We start from the raw sequence: 11,637 nt of genomic DNA, 5'->3' as shown, positions 1-11,637 counted from the left end.
CCCCCCCCCCCCCTCGGATAAAGATGATTATTCAGTTTGATCGAATTTTTATCAAAAGCGTTTGATAGAAACATAAAGGAAACGGATCAAAAAGTGCTATTTTTTTATGGAACTTTTTCGACAGGGAAACCTAACGATTTCCTTCAATCAAAATTCTTTTCCTCTGCGCGCATTTTTTATATGAAATGGCGTTACCCGCATCTGGGTCAAAGTTTGACCAGGTATAAAGTTACCCTTAAAGTGTCACTATCCGGTCGAATAATCTTGCTCGCCCGACGTTGCCTTCGGATTAGTTTACTTACGACTTGGAATGGTCCCGACCGAGCCTGTGGAGATCTTAGAACAGACCTGGTGTGGCCAATGTAAGAAAGCATAAAAGTCGCGCGATACGATCACGACACATTCCAGTTCATTGTTTATGTCGCATTGCACAATTCTAGTCTCCATTTCTGAAGAATCTGATTTTACTCATGTATGTCTCTCGAGGTCGCGGCGATGAACAAATATTTTAATTATCTGGAGGGCCCGAATTTCGAATGATAGGCACGAAAAAAGATCTAACTGATTGTTGGAAAAGATAGTCAAACGTTCAAGTAATTATGTTTTCTTAGAAATGACTTTCAAACTTTTCTTTGTATTAAATGAGTGAAAGGGCCATTTAAACTTTATGATTCCTCTTTTTAATTGGACCATTATTTGAATTTTGAGAAAAGGATGTAGTCAACAGATTCTTGAAATTGTGAACGTGGATTCTAAGAATGAAAATGAAGAATCTTTTTCCAAAAATCACTTACCAGGCACGACTAAACATTTAACATAATTTCTTTTTGATTCTCATTTATTTCATTTGTTTACTTTTGTTGTTGTTTTCAACACAGCATCTGGGGACGCTGACAATACATAATAAACTAAGTTACCAATTTGAGAATTGGATGGGGTAACCTGAAACGATGCAGTTAAAAATTAGCTTACTTAGTACTTGTTCCCATAATCTACACTTTTATCCATTTTTTAAAAGCATTCTTCTATTTTCTGTTATTTTTAAGAAACTTACCACTTATCCCCTTTTTCTCAATTTTCACTTTAAATGCGAAGTAAATGTATAGAACCCAAAAAAGATCCTACTAGATTTGGTTAAAAGTTATTTTTGCGGGGAAAAGTCTTCTGTATTATCTTTTTGGTTCGGAACTTATCTCGCTTGGCTAAAAATCTAATATTTGGTCGAAAATGCAGCTATTTTCTTAAAAAATAAATTTTTTAGTAGTTTTTGTTGAAAGTTTATCTTTTTTATATGAAAATTTGACTTATTTTGGTAGAAAATTATTGTTTTTGGTTAACAAATCATCATTTTGATTGCCAATTCAACAGCTAGATTCAATGTAGAACTCTTTGTTAAAAATTCATTTTTTTGGCAATTTCATCTTTTTTTTGAGGTTTTACCTCTTTGGTTAGAAATTTAACTATTTTGTTGAACATTCATTTTTTTGTTAGGATTAAATTCTTTTAATTGAAAATATAAGTAGTCCATTTTTTATTTGGTTGAAAATTCATTAAATTTGCTGAAAATTTGTCTTTTATGGTAGAAAATGTAATTTTCTTGTTTGGAAATTCATACTTTTTGGCCAGACGAGCAATTTTTTAGAGAAAAATTGGCTTTTTTATTGAAAATACAAATGTTTTGTAGAAAATTCGTGTCTCTCGTTAAAAAAATTTAGTAATTTAGTAGACAAACAAAAACTGTTTGTTTAAAAATTAACATTTCATGGTTCAAAATTTATATCTTTTGTTGATAATTCAATTATTTGTTTGAAAAATTCGATTGAATTAATTTTCCCGTTAAAAAATCATGTTTTTCGGGTTGAAAATTTAACTGTTTTGTAAAAAATTAGTCTTTGTCGTTTTAAAAATACAACAATATGATAAAAAATTGAACCATTTGTTTATAAAATGTTTTTTAATTAATATTATTTGTTGAAAAATCAATCATTTTAGTAGAAAAGTCAACTATGTGACAAAGTGTATTATATTGAAAGTTCACCGTAATTTGATCATACATTAAACATGTTGGTGGAAAATTTATCTTTTCAGGTCAAGATATAACTATTTCGTATAAAAATTCGTCTTTTTGGTTGAAAATCCAACTACTGGGTTATTTAACTTTTACATTTTTGGTTGCAAATGTATCATGTATGAGCTGAAAGATTAATTATTTGATAGAAAATTCACGTATTCTGTTTAAAATTCGTCTATTTGGGTAGAAAATTTAACTTCTTTTTTATAAATTCATGTTTTGGTTTAACTCAACTGGTTCAAATTCTTTTTTCTATCAACTATTTTTCATTATTTTGTTAAAGGCTTTATGATTTTGTTGAAAACTCTTATTTTGTCAAAATTATCTTTTTTCGTCCAAAATTTAACTGTTTTGTTAAAAATTCATCTTTTTGACTTGAACATTTATTTCTTTTGTAAGAAAATTTTTTTGGTGAAAAGTTGAAATATTTTGTTGAAAATTCAATATATTTCAACTTGAAATCTTAAAAATCTTAGAAATTTAAAGCATCTCATATTTAATTTAGTATGGAATATATATACGTTACGTTTATTTAAAAGAATTTATTCTCCTATTACTCCCTTATTTTTGAGAAAAATCAACCTATTTCCCTTGCTTTGAGAGTATTTTGAGGTGTTAGTCTCATTAAATTATTTCTTATTATCCTTAATTCATTACAGAACCTTAGAGTTCTACGCTGATCGAATTTCGGTGAATCTAGACACGGCCTTGTTTCAAATGAAGATTATGGTAAGTGAATTCCGGCGAATATTTATTATTGCGGCTCCTTCTTGACCACTTAGATTAATTTGAATGAAGGACTTTGTCAGTCATTACTCAAAGACAGCTTCAAATACTTAAAAATGATAATTTGTATAAAAGGAAAGTGATAGGGGAAGAGAGGACGATATTATCAGTCTCGTTGCTTGAATCATCTGGCATGACTTTTTTAAGTGTCGCATGAAACAGCTTTGTAAGAAGAAGGCAAGGTGGAAGGTTGCACCTCTTAAGGTGAACAACTTACGAGTGAATACCTAATTAAGATCTTAATTACTCCCGGATGAAAAGAACGTTTCACCTTCGACCGACTCCCACGATGCGGATTATGAGATTGATAATATCATAATTTATATCTCTACAGTATATGAGTTCACTGATTAATCAGGACTTATTTATAATCGGCCGATCCTGCACAAATCAGTCTATGCATCCACACTCTTTTTGAACTTATAGGATTTCAAAAGAGCGAAAAATTTTCTATAACATCGAAATCACTATTTAGAGATCAATTAAATGTCCGCTATCAATCCGGAGTATTGTTGAATTTAGATCAAAAAAAGGTATCCAGGTTCAAGTGAACGTATGGAAAAGTAGACAATCTCGAACTGACTGTAACAAAATCCGCTTGACTGCGGACTTTTTCTTTTTCAGTAAATGATAATAATTTTCAGAAATATTAGTACTATAGAGTTGAAAAAGTTATTACTGTGTTTAAAATTTAACTGAAGTGTAACTAGAATTTGAAATAATTCTTTTAAAAATTCTTTTATAAAAAATTAAAATTTCGGAAACAACCTTGTATCACAATATGCATGTTATTATTCAAGAATTTAGTATGCAATAAACCCTGTTTCGATAAAAAGGTTGGTTATCTATATCTGTACTGCAACAATTTCAAAATTTATTCTTCAACTAATGTTCAAATATTAAGAGTTTACAATTCGGAATTTTTTAATTCTATAAATCAGGAGCCTTTAAACTAGACCAATTCGAAAATAAGACAATTTTAAAATGTTCAAAATTAAATAATATAAAATTAGAAATTGAAAAACACTATCATTAAATTTCAAAGTAATAGAAATTCTATAATTATTAATTAAAAGTGTTAAAAATTTAATTATTTAAAATTGACAATTTTTTAATTTAAAAATTTTTTAATTCGAAGTGATTACAATTTAGGAATTAAAAATTAAAATCTAAATTGAATGGTTGAAAATCAAGGCTTATAAAATTTTAGAATCTTGGATTGTTATTACATAAAAAAATGTTATTATTTAATACTAAAATTGATTAGAAAATTTATTACCTAAGATCACGAAATAAATTCACTGTCATTCTAACAATTCAAAGTGAAAAAATTTAATTCTAGGCCGTAAAAATAGAATTATCATTTTTATAAATCGTTCGAAATAAAGTCATTGTAAATGAAAAGAAGTTAAAACTTATGAAAGGGGAAATTTTTTATTTTGCGTTCAACATCCCAATTCAGAACTCTAAAACTGTAAACCTTCAAATTTAAAGAAATTAGCCGATTACAGAATTATTTGTAATTATTATTATTAATTCTTTTTTTTCTCATGTTTTAAATGCTTAACTAACCAATTCACTATTTCAAAACATCACACTAACATTTAAAATGAAACAGAAATGGATGAAAATCCAGATCGCTATGATTCGAATTTTTTAAATTGTGCAATTTTAAGCCTTTCAATTCTAATTTTTTTTAATTGTGTTTGAATTGTTCAATATTTTGAAATATTTTCAAATAAAATTATAACTTTTAAATGCCTAGTGTTTAACTCTTACTATTTTCCAAATATGAATTTGACAAATAACATTCTTAACGTTTCGTAGTTCTGAATTTTTCTGGAGGCATTTAATTCAAGATTGTTAAGATAAAAATCCGATAACTGAAAATTGTGCAACCAGTCTTTTAATATGTTATACTACAATTTCTAAGAATTTCAAAAACTACACACGTTATCTACTTTTGAAATAGAATTGTTAAATAATAAACATTTTTTTTAAATAGTTAAATTTTTCACCAAGAATTTGAATTTTTAAACTAATGGTCTAAATTATTTCTCTGTCAATAAATACAAACTTAAAAAAAAAAAATATATATATATATATAAATTTTCAAACCTAAATTGTCAGTAATGTGAGCTAATATACAACTCAATCTTTTCTCAACATTTTCAACCAAAGAGATAAGCTTTAAACTAAAATGATTAACCATCAATAAAAAAATGATTTCCAAACAAATCGGTTCAATCTGAAACCATCTTGTCCAATCTTCAACCAAAAAGAAAACATTTTCAACGAATAATATAACATAGTAGTTATTAAACCAAAGTGATGTATCTTCAACAAAAAATTCATTTTTAACAAATTGGTTCAACCCTAGAAAACATAGATCAATTTTAAGCCAAAAAAGGGAATTGCTAACCAATAATGTGATTTTGCCGGGACAGTTGTATTTTTATCCAAAAAAGATTAAACATTCCGTAAAAAATATGATTCTTTAAACCAAATAGGTGTATTAAAAATATATAATTGAATTTTTAACACAGAAGCATGAATTTTTAACAAAAAGTTTATTTTCTTGTAAAATATTTGAACTTTCACCCCAAAATTTTCCATGTCCATAAGTATTCAACGAGCAGAATTTTAGTCTTTGAACATTTTTAACATAAATTTTTTTGTAAACGGAAGAAAACAATTTCACATTAAAATAAATTTTTTTATGTATTCTTCTTGGCATTTATTCACAATTTTTCTCGCCTATTGTCACCCTGTAGATACTGCAACTCACTTTCTACCAAAAATATAATAAACAGAAATTTAAAATCACTTTTTTAATTACCGAGTGAAAAAATGCTTTAAATCAGAAAATTATTTTTCCGGCAGATCCTATCACCTACTTCAACACTCTTAATTTGAACAAACACTTGGCCTTTTTCGCAGTAGTTAAAAAGTTCAGAATTTACTGTAAATGTAATGAAGTATTAAATCTTGAGAGTTTGATACGGATATGTTGAATTAATTAATAGTTTATACATCCTACTGATTATAAGCGTAGAATGTTGAATAAAAATGAATAAAAGCGCGCTTATAAGTGAGTTTAAATAATTGATATGCGATGAGTCTAAAGCCCGTAAACCTATAAGTCTCTGTGATTAATAAGTCATTCATTAATATAAATGAATCTTCTCGGCGCGAATGATTTTATGATGAATCGACTGTATTTACTGATGCGCGAACGCCTGGCGGGTGTGAACCTTGCGTCAACCGCGGACAGCTCTGATACCAATCATTACAAAAATCACTTTAGCTCGTATTTTCAAGTAGAAACACCTCAAAAATACCATTCTAGAAAAATGTCTGATTTTTTGCATGTAATTTCTGAGACGTTGAAGCAAGCTACACTACTGTCGGAAATTATCTACACGGCTATTTCATTTTTGATTAAAAATCGAACTTTTTTAGTTACAAATTCAGCGATTTTTTGAAAAATTGTCTTTTTCGTAGATAATTTCGTCTATTTTATTCAAAATTCGTTTTTTTTTGTATATATGCTACTGTTTTTGATTTAAAATACCCATACATTTCTTTTGAAAATTCAGCTAGATGTTTCGTTAAAAACTCTTATTCATCTATTTTTTTAATTCGTCTTTTTTAATTTAAATTTAATTTTAACGATTAAAAATCTATTTTGTTGTTGTTTTAATTTCAACGGTTTGTTTAAAAATCTATTTTATTACAAATTCTTTCTTGTCGATTGATCTTTTTTCAGTTAAAAGTGCAACTATTTTGTTAAAAATTCCCTTTTTTGATTGAAATCAACTGTGTTTGATTTAAAATTCACATCTTTTTCGTTTAAACTTAAGCAACTAAGATGTAAGTAGAACTACTTCATTAAAAATTGATCTTTTGTTAGAGTATTGATCTTTTTGGTAAACGTTGAATTGTGTTCTTTAAATTTCATTTTGTTCTTGGTTCATAATTAGTTTTTTAACTGAAAATTTAACTATTTTATGTTTCAATCAGTATTTCAGCTAAATTCAGCAAATATTCGGTCTTACGGTCAATGATAAAGTCAAAATAAAAGCATCCGAAATAACTGTGAAAAAACATATTTATTTCTTTTAAAAAAATCCTCAACGTTTCGACCAACACTGCAGGTCTTTATCAAGAGTCGATATACAAATCTATAATTTAATAAAAAATTGTTAAGTTGATTTAAATCAGAAGAATTTAAAAAGAGGGGGAGGGGGTTAATACATAATGCTTTGGTAAATTTGGTTTATATTCAATATTTCAGTTTCTCAATTTATTGAAGTGTCGATATATTTATTAATAAAAATTGATTCAATGATACGTCATTTAAAAGTATTATTTTTTCTGGCCAAGATTTTAATATTAGCAAAATCAAAAGCATGACTAAATTTCCACGAATGTTGTGACAAACCTGCGTTCAAATTGCCAATTCTACAATCTCTTTTATGTTCGTAAATTCTACTTTATAATCTCCTGCCAGTTTCACCTATGTAGTGTTTTTGAATACTGATTAAAAATTAAAGCGGTCGAAGAAAGGAAAAACAGTTTTGGATATACTGTATCTATCATTGTTTTGTATATTTGTATTTTATGTTTGGTAGATAATAGATCTTTTTCAGTTAAAAATTCAACTATTTTGTTGAAGTTTTTTATTTTCTGGTAAAATATGAACATTATTTTAAATGAACATTTTTGTTTCTTTAAATTTCAATTATTTGGTCGAAAATGTGACTGCTTTATAAAAAAATTTCTTCTTGGCTTATTTCTACCGTATTTGATTAAAAATTGACATCTTTTTGGTTAAGAATCTTACTACATTAGGATGACTGTTGAACTACTGTGTTAAAACTTTATTTGTTGGTCGATCTTTCTTTTTGGTTGTACAGTGAATTACTAATTTGTTTAAAATTCGTCTCTTTCTGATTGAAAATTAATTTTTCTAACTCGGAATTAAATATTTCTTTGGTAGAAAATTAATCTTCTAGGGAAAAAAATCATATTTTAGGTTTGAAATTCAACTCTTTGGTTGAAAAATCATTTTCATGTATTTTCTCGAAAATTCGTCTTCATTGGTAAATAATTAATTTTTTTATTGCAAAATACATCTTTTTTTATTTTAACTGTTTTTAAATCAAAAGTAACATATTTTTATATAAAATTTTACTAGTAGGCTGAAAGATGAACCAATTTGTTCAAACTTTTTTTATTGGTTGACGTTCAAATTTTTGGTTGGAAATTAATTTTTGTATCTAAAACTTTAACTATTTCATTTTTGGTTGATAATTGATAATTTTTGGATGAAAATTCTACTCTGTATTTTGTAATAAAATCATCGAACCATATTCACGTACAGACGAAGAGGAAGATATAGTTTCAGTAGAAACTTCGTAATTGACTGGACAAGTAGAACTCATCAGGTTATTTACAATAGTGAATTCAGTTGGCAATAGTCAGACAATTGAGAATCTTTATCTTAATTTAGGCATTCATACTCTTTAAACTCTTTCCCCACTTCCCTTCTTTCCTCTTTTTTAAACATTTCCTATTTTTCCTCTATTTTCAAGAAATTAGCCCTTTTCTTCGATTTTCCGTTTAAATTCGAACTGAATTAATTGGACCAAATAAGAAAATACAACTATTTATGGTTGAAAGTTGATTCTAGAAAGGATATGGCAGAAGAAACGTGGATATGTACTCACAGCATTTGCAATTCTGCAAGCACTGGGTCGTTTTCTTTGTACACGGGACAGACAGGCACGCACGTTGAAAACTTGTAGGTAACGCATTATTATAATGCGCACCCCGTGAATGCACATGTCAGTGGTCATCATTCAACAGCTTCATTGACCTTAGGATCAATTGGGATACAGTGATTCTCAACTTCATGACAAGCATTCATTAGCAATCAGTTTATTTGGTCTCTTCTCCTGTAAAATGAGAGACACTGTTCGATGGGGGCGGGGGTTATATAAGAGACGCTGATTGGCTCTCGAGATTCATCGGGAGGCTGACGTTGATCAATTTTTATCCCGTCTTATTTACATACAACCCCGGAGAACCAATCGTGGAGGTTCAATATCACTTTGCGTAGACTTCAGACGTCATATTGAGAAAATTGTGATGCATTGCATTTGTGAGAATAGCCTGTGTGTACTATGTATTCATAGTCTCAGGTTGTAATACACGTTTTCAATTATTGAAAGTATCCACATAGGATTCTTCCTTTTATTTACTCTTGTCTGAAACTAAATAAAGGAGTTGCAGACGAAGAATATATTGTTTTAGACTTTTTTATTTCTGACTATCCGAGAAGAAAAGGACCTAATACACCATCCATAAATTAGGGGTCGTTACAGAATTACATGAGGTTGTTTTAAAGACTTTTTTCACCCCCACTCTTCTTCGTCGTAGATCGTCACACAAAGCTTGAATTGTCCAGGGAGGCGTCACAAATACGAAGACCTATCCTCCTCTTTGAGTCAAAAGTTTTGGTTTGATTTCATTCGATTGAATCTCAACCAATTAGTAGAATACTATATCCAAAAAGACCAGTTTTTAGAAGACAGTTGGATTTTCAACCCAACACGATAAAATTTTATTTGAAATTTCTACAAGACAGTTCAAGTTTAGAGAAAAAAATGCCTTTTTAACAAAATCATTGAGCTTTGAAGCTAACAATATGAATTTTCAACCAAATAGTTGAATTTTCATGCCAAGAAGACGAATTTTTCAGAATACAGTTGAATTTACAATCCAAAAGTACGAATTTACTATACGAAAGGCATACGCTCTACAAAATAGTTGCATTTTCCATCCAAAAACATGATCTTTTAAAAAAATTGTCAATTTTTTAACAAAATTATCAAATTCTTAAACAAAACGATTAAACTATTAACTAAAGTAATGTATCTTTAACAACGAATCAATTAATTTTTAACAAAGAAATTCAATCCTTCAACCAAGTAGTTGAGTCTTTAATTAAAAGAGATTAATCCTCGATAAAAAATGTTATCTTTAAAATCTCAACCAAGAAAGATTTCCAGTTTAATGGAAAAACAAACGAATTTAAGCAATAAAGTTTAAACATTAACCAAAAATTTAATAGTTGTCGTTTCAAAAAAAGTTAACTTTTACTTAATATTTGAATTTTAAACTTAACATAATCAAGTTTTAACGAAAAGTAGAATATTTAAGTTTGCAGTTCCAAAAAATAAGGCATTAAGATAAAAATATTTCGAAACATAATTCAATTTTCAACCAAAAAGATGTATTTTCAAGTAAAATATAAATTTAATACATAGTAGCTTAACTTTAAACTAACTAGTTGAATCTTCAACTAAAAAGATTAGTTTTTCAATAACAACATTAATTTAAAAAACTGTACAACACAATACATACATTTTCTACCAAATAGTTGAATTTTCAACTATTTACAACCATAAATTTTTAACAAAAAAGGCTATTGTTAACTTTTTATTGAAAAAAGTCAATTTCAAGCACAAAGACACAAATTTATGACAAAGTTAAATCCTCAACCAATGACATGAATAAAAACACGAATAACATGAACAATAAAATTTTAAACCAAATAGTTGAATTTTCAATAACAACAAAATAATTATCAGCCGAATGAAATAGTTTATCTATTATATATTATATTTATATTATATTCATATTTTATAATTATCAACAGTGAAGGAATTAGATAGACGAATAAATGAAGGTAAGAAGGTTATTGGTACAGCAGGTCCCCTTATCAGAAGTAAAAATATATCAAATAAAGGTAAAATGGCAATACATAATTCCATATTTGTACCGACAGTACTATACGTTAGCGAGACATGGACTTATCAAGAAAAAGATAAGAGTAAAATTAACGCAATTGACATGAGATTCATGCGCATAATATGCGGGAAGACCCTGATGGACAAAGTAAGTAACGAAACAATTCTAAAAGAATGTGGTGCAGAAGAGACGCTAGTAGACGCATGGGAAAGAAATCGATTAAGATGGTTCGGACATGTTGCGAGAATGCCAAATGAACGACTAACGAAACAAGTGTATCAAGGTAAAGTAAATGGCAGCGTGCCCAGAGGTAGACCGCGGAAAGAATGATTAGAATATGTGAATGAGACCCTACTTAGAAGAGACATAAGAAGTCACAGAAACACGAGAGCCTGCATGAAAAAATGCATGGACATAAAAGAAGCTAGAGAAGTATGCCAGGACAGGAAAGTATGGCGGCAAATAGTTAATAAAAAGAGTGTCAGTAGAGTGAATGACGCCTGAAACAAAAGACTCTGGCCACTAATGGACCCAAGTGGGGAACCTTACATAACGACTTCGTGAGATTCTTCGCATGGGGTGATTGCTAGAGAGATTGATCAGCAACCTGGGCCGGAGCAGTGTTGCGGAACGAACGTGATATTTACTTAAATAACGCGAGAATTCTGGATCAATGTGAAAAATCTCTATGCCTTCCACACACTACTCCTTTCCCCTACCGAATAAGTCACGCCTACCCCGAAAGGGGCTTAATGGTGTAATAGTAATAAACATAGTTTGACTTTCAAGTGAAAAGATTTTTTTTTAATAGTTCAATTTTCAAACAAAGAGATAAATTTCGAACTAATAAAAATCAACTTTAACAACATAGTTCATATTGCAATTTCATCATAGAATTTTCAATAAAAAAATTAATTTTCCATAAGAAAAAAAAACTATTTTGAATAAAATATATGATCTTT

The sequence above is a fragment of the Belonocnema kinseyi genome, chromosome 2, assembly GCF_010883055.1.
Source record: "Belonocnema kinseyi isolate 2016_QV_RU_SX_M_011 chromosome 2, B_treatae_v1, whole genome shotgun sequence".
Classification (NCBI taxonomy): Eukaryota; Metazoa; Arthropoda; class Insecta; order Hymenoptera; family Cynipidae; genus Belonocnema; species Belonocnema kinseyi.
This window is presented reverse-complemented; position numbering follows the sequence as displayed.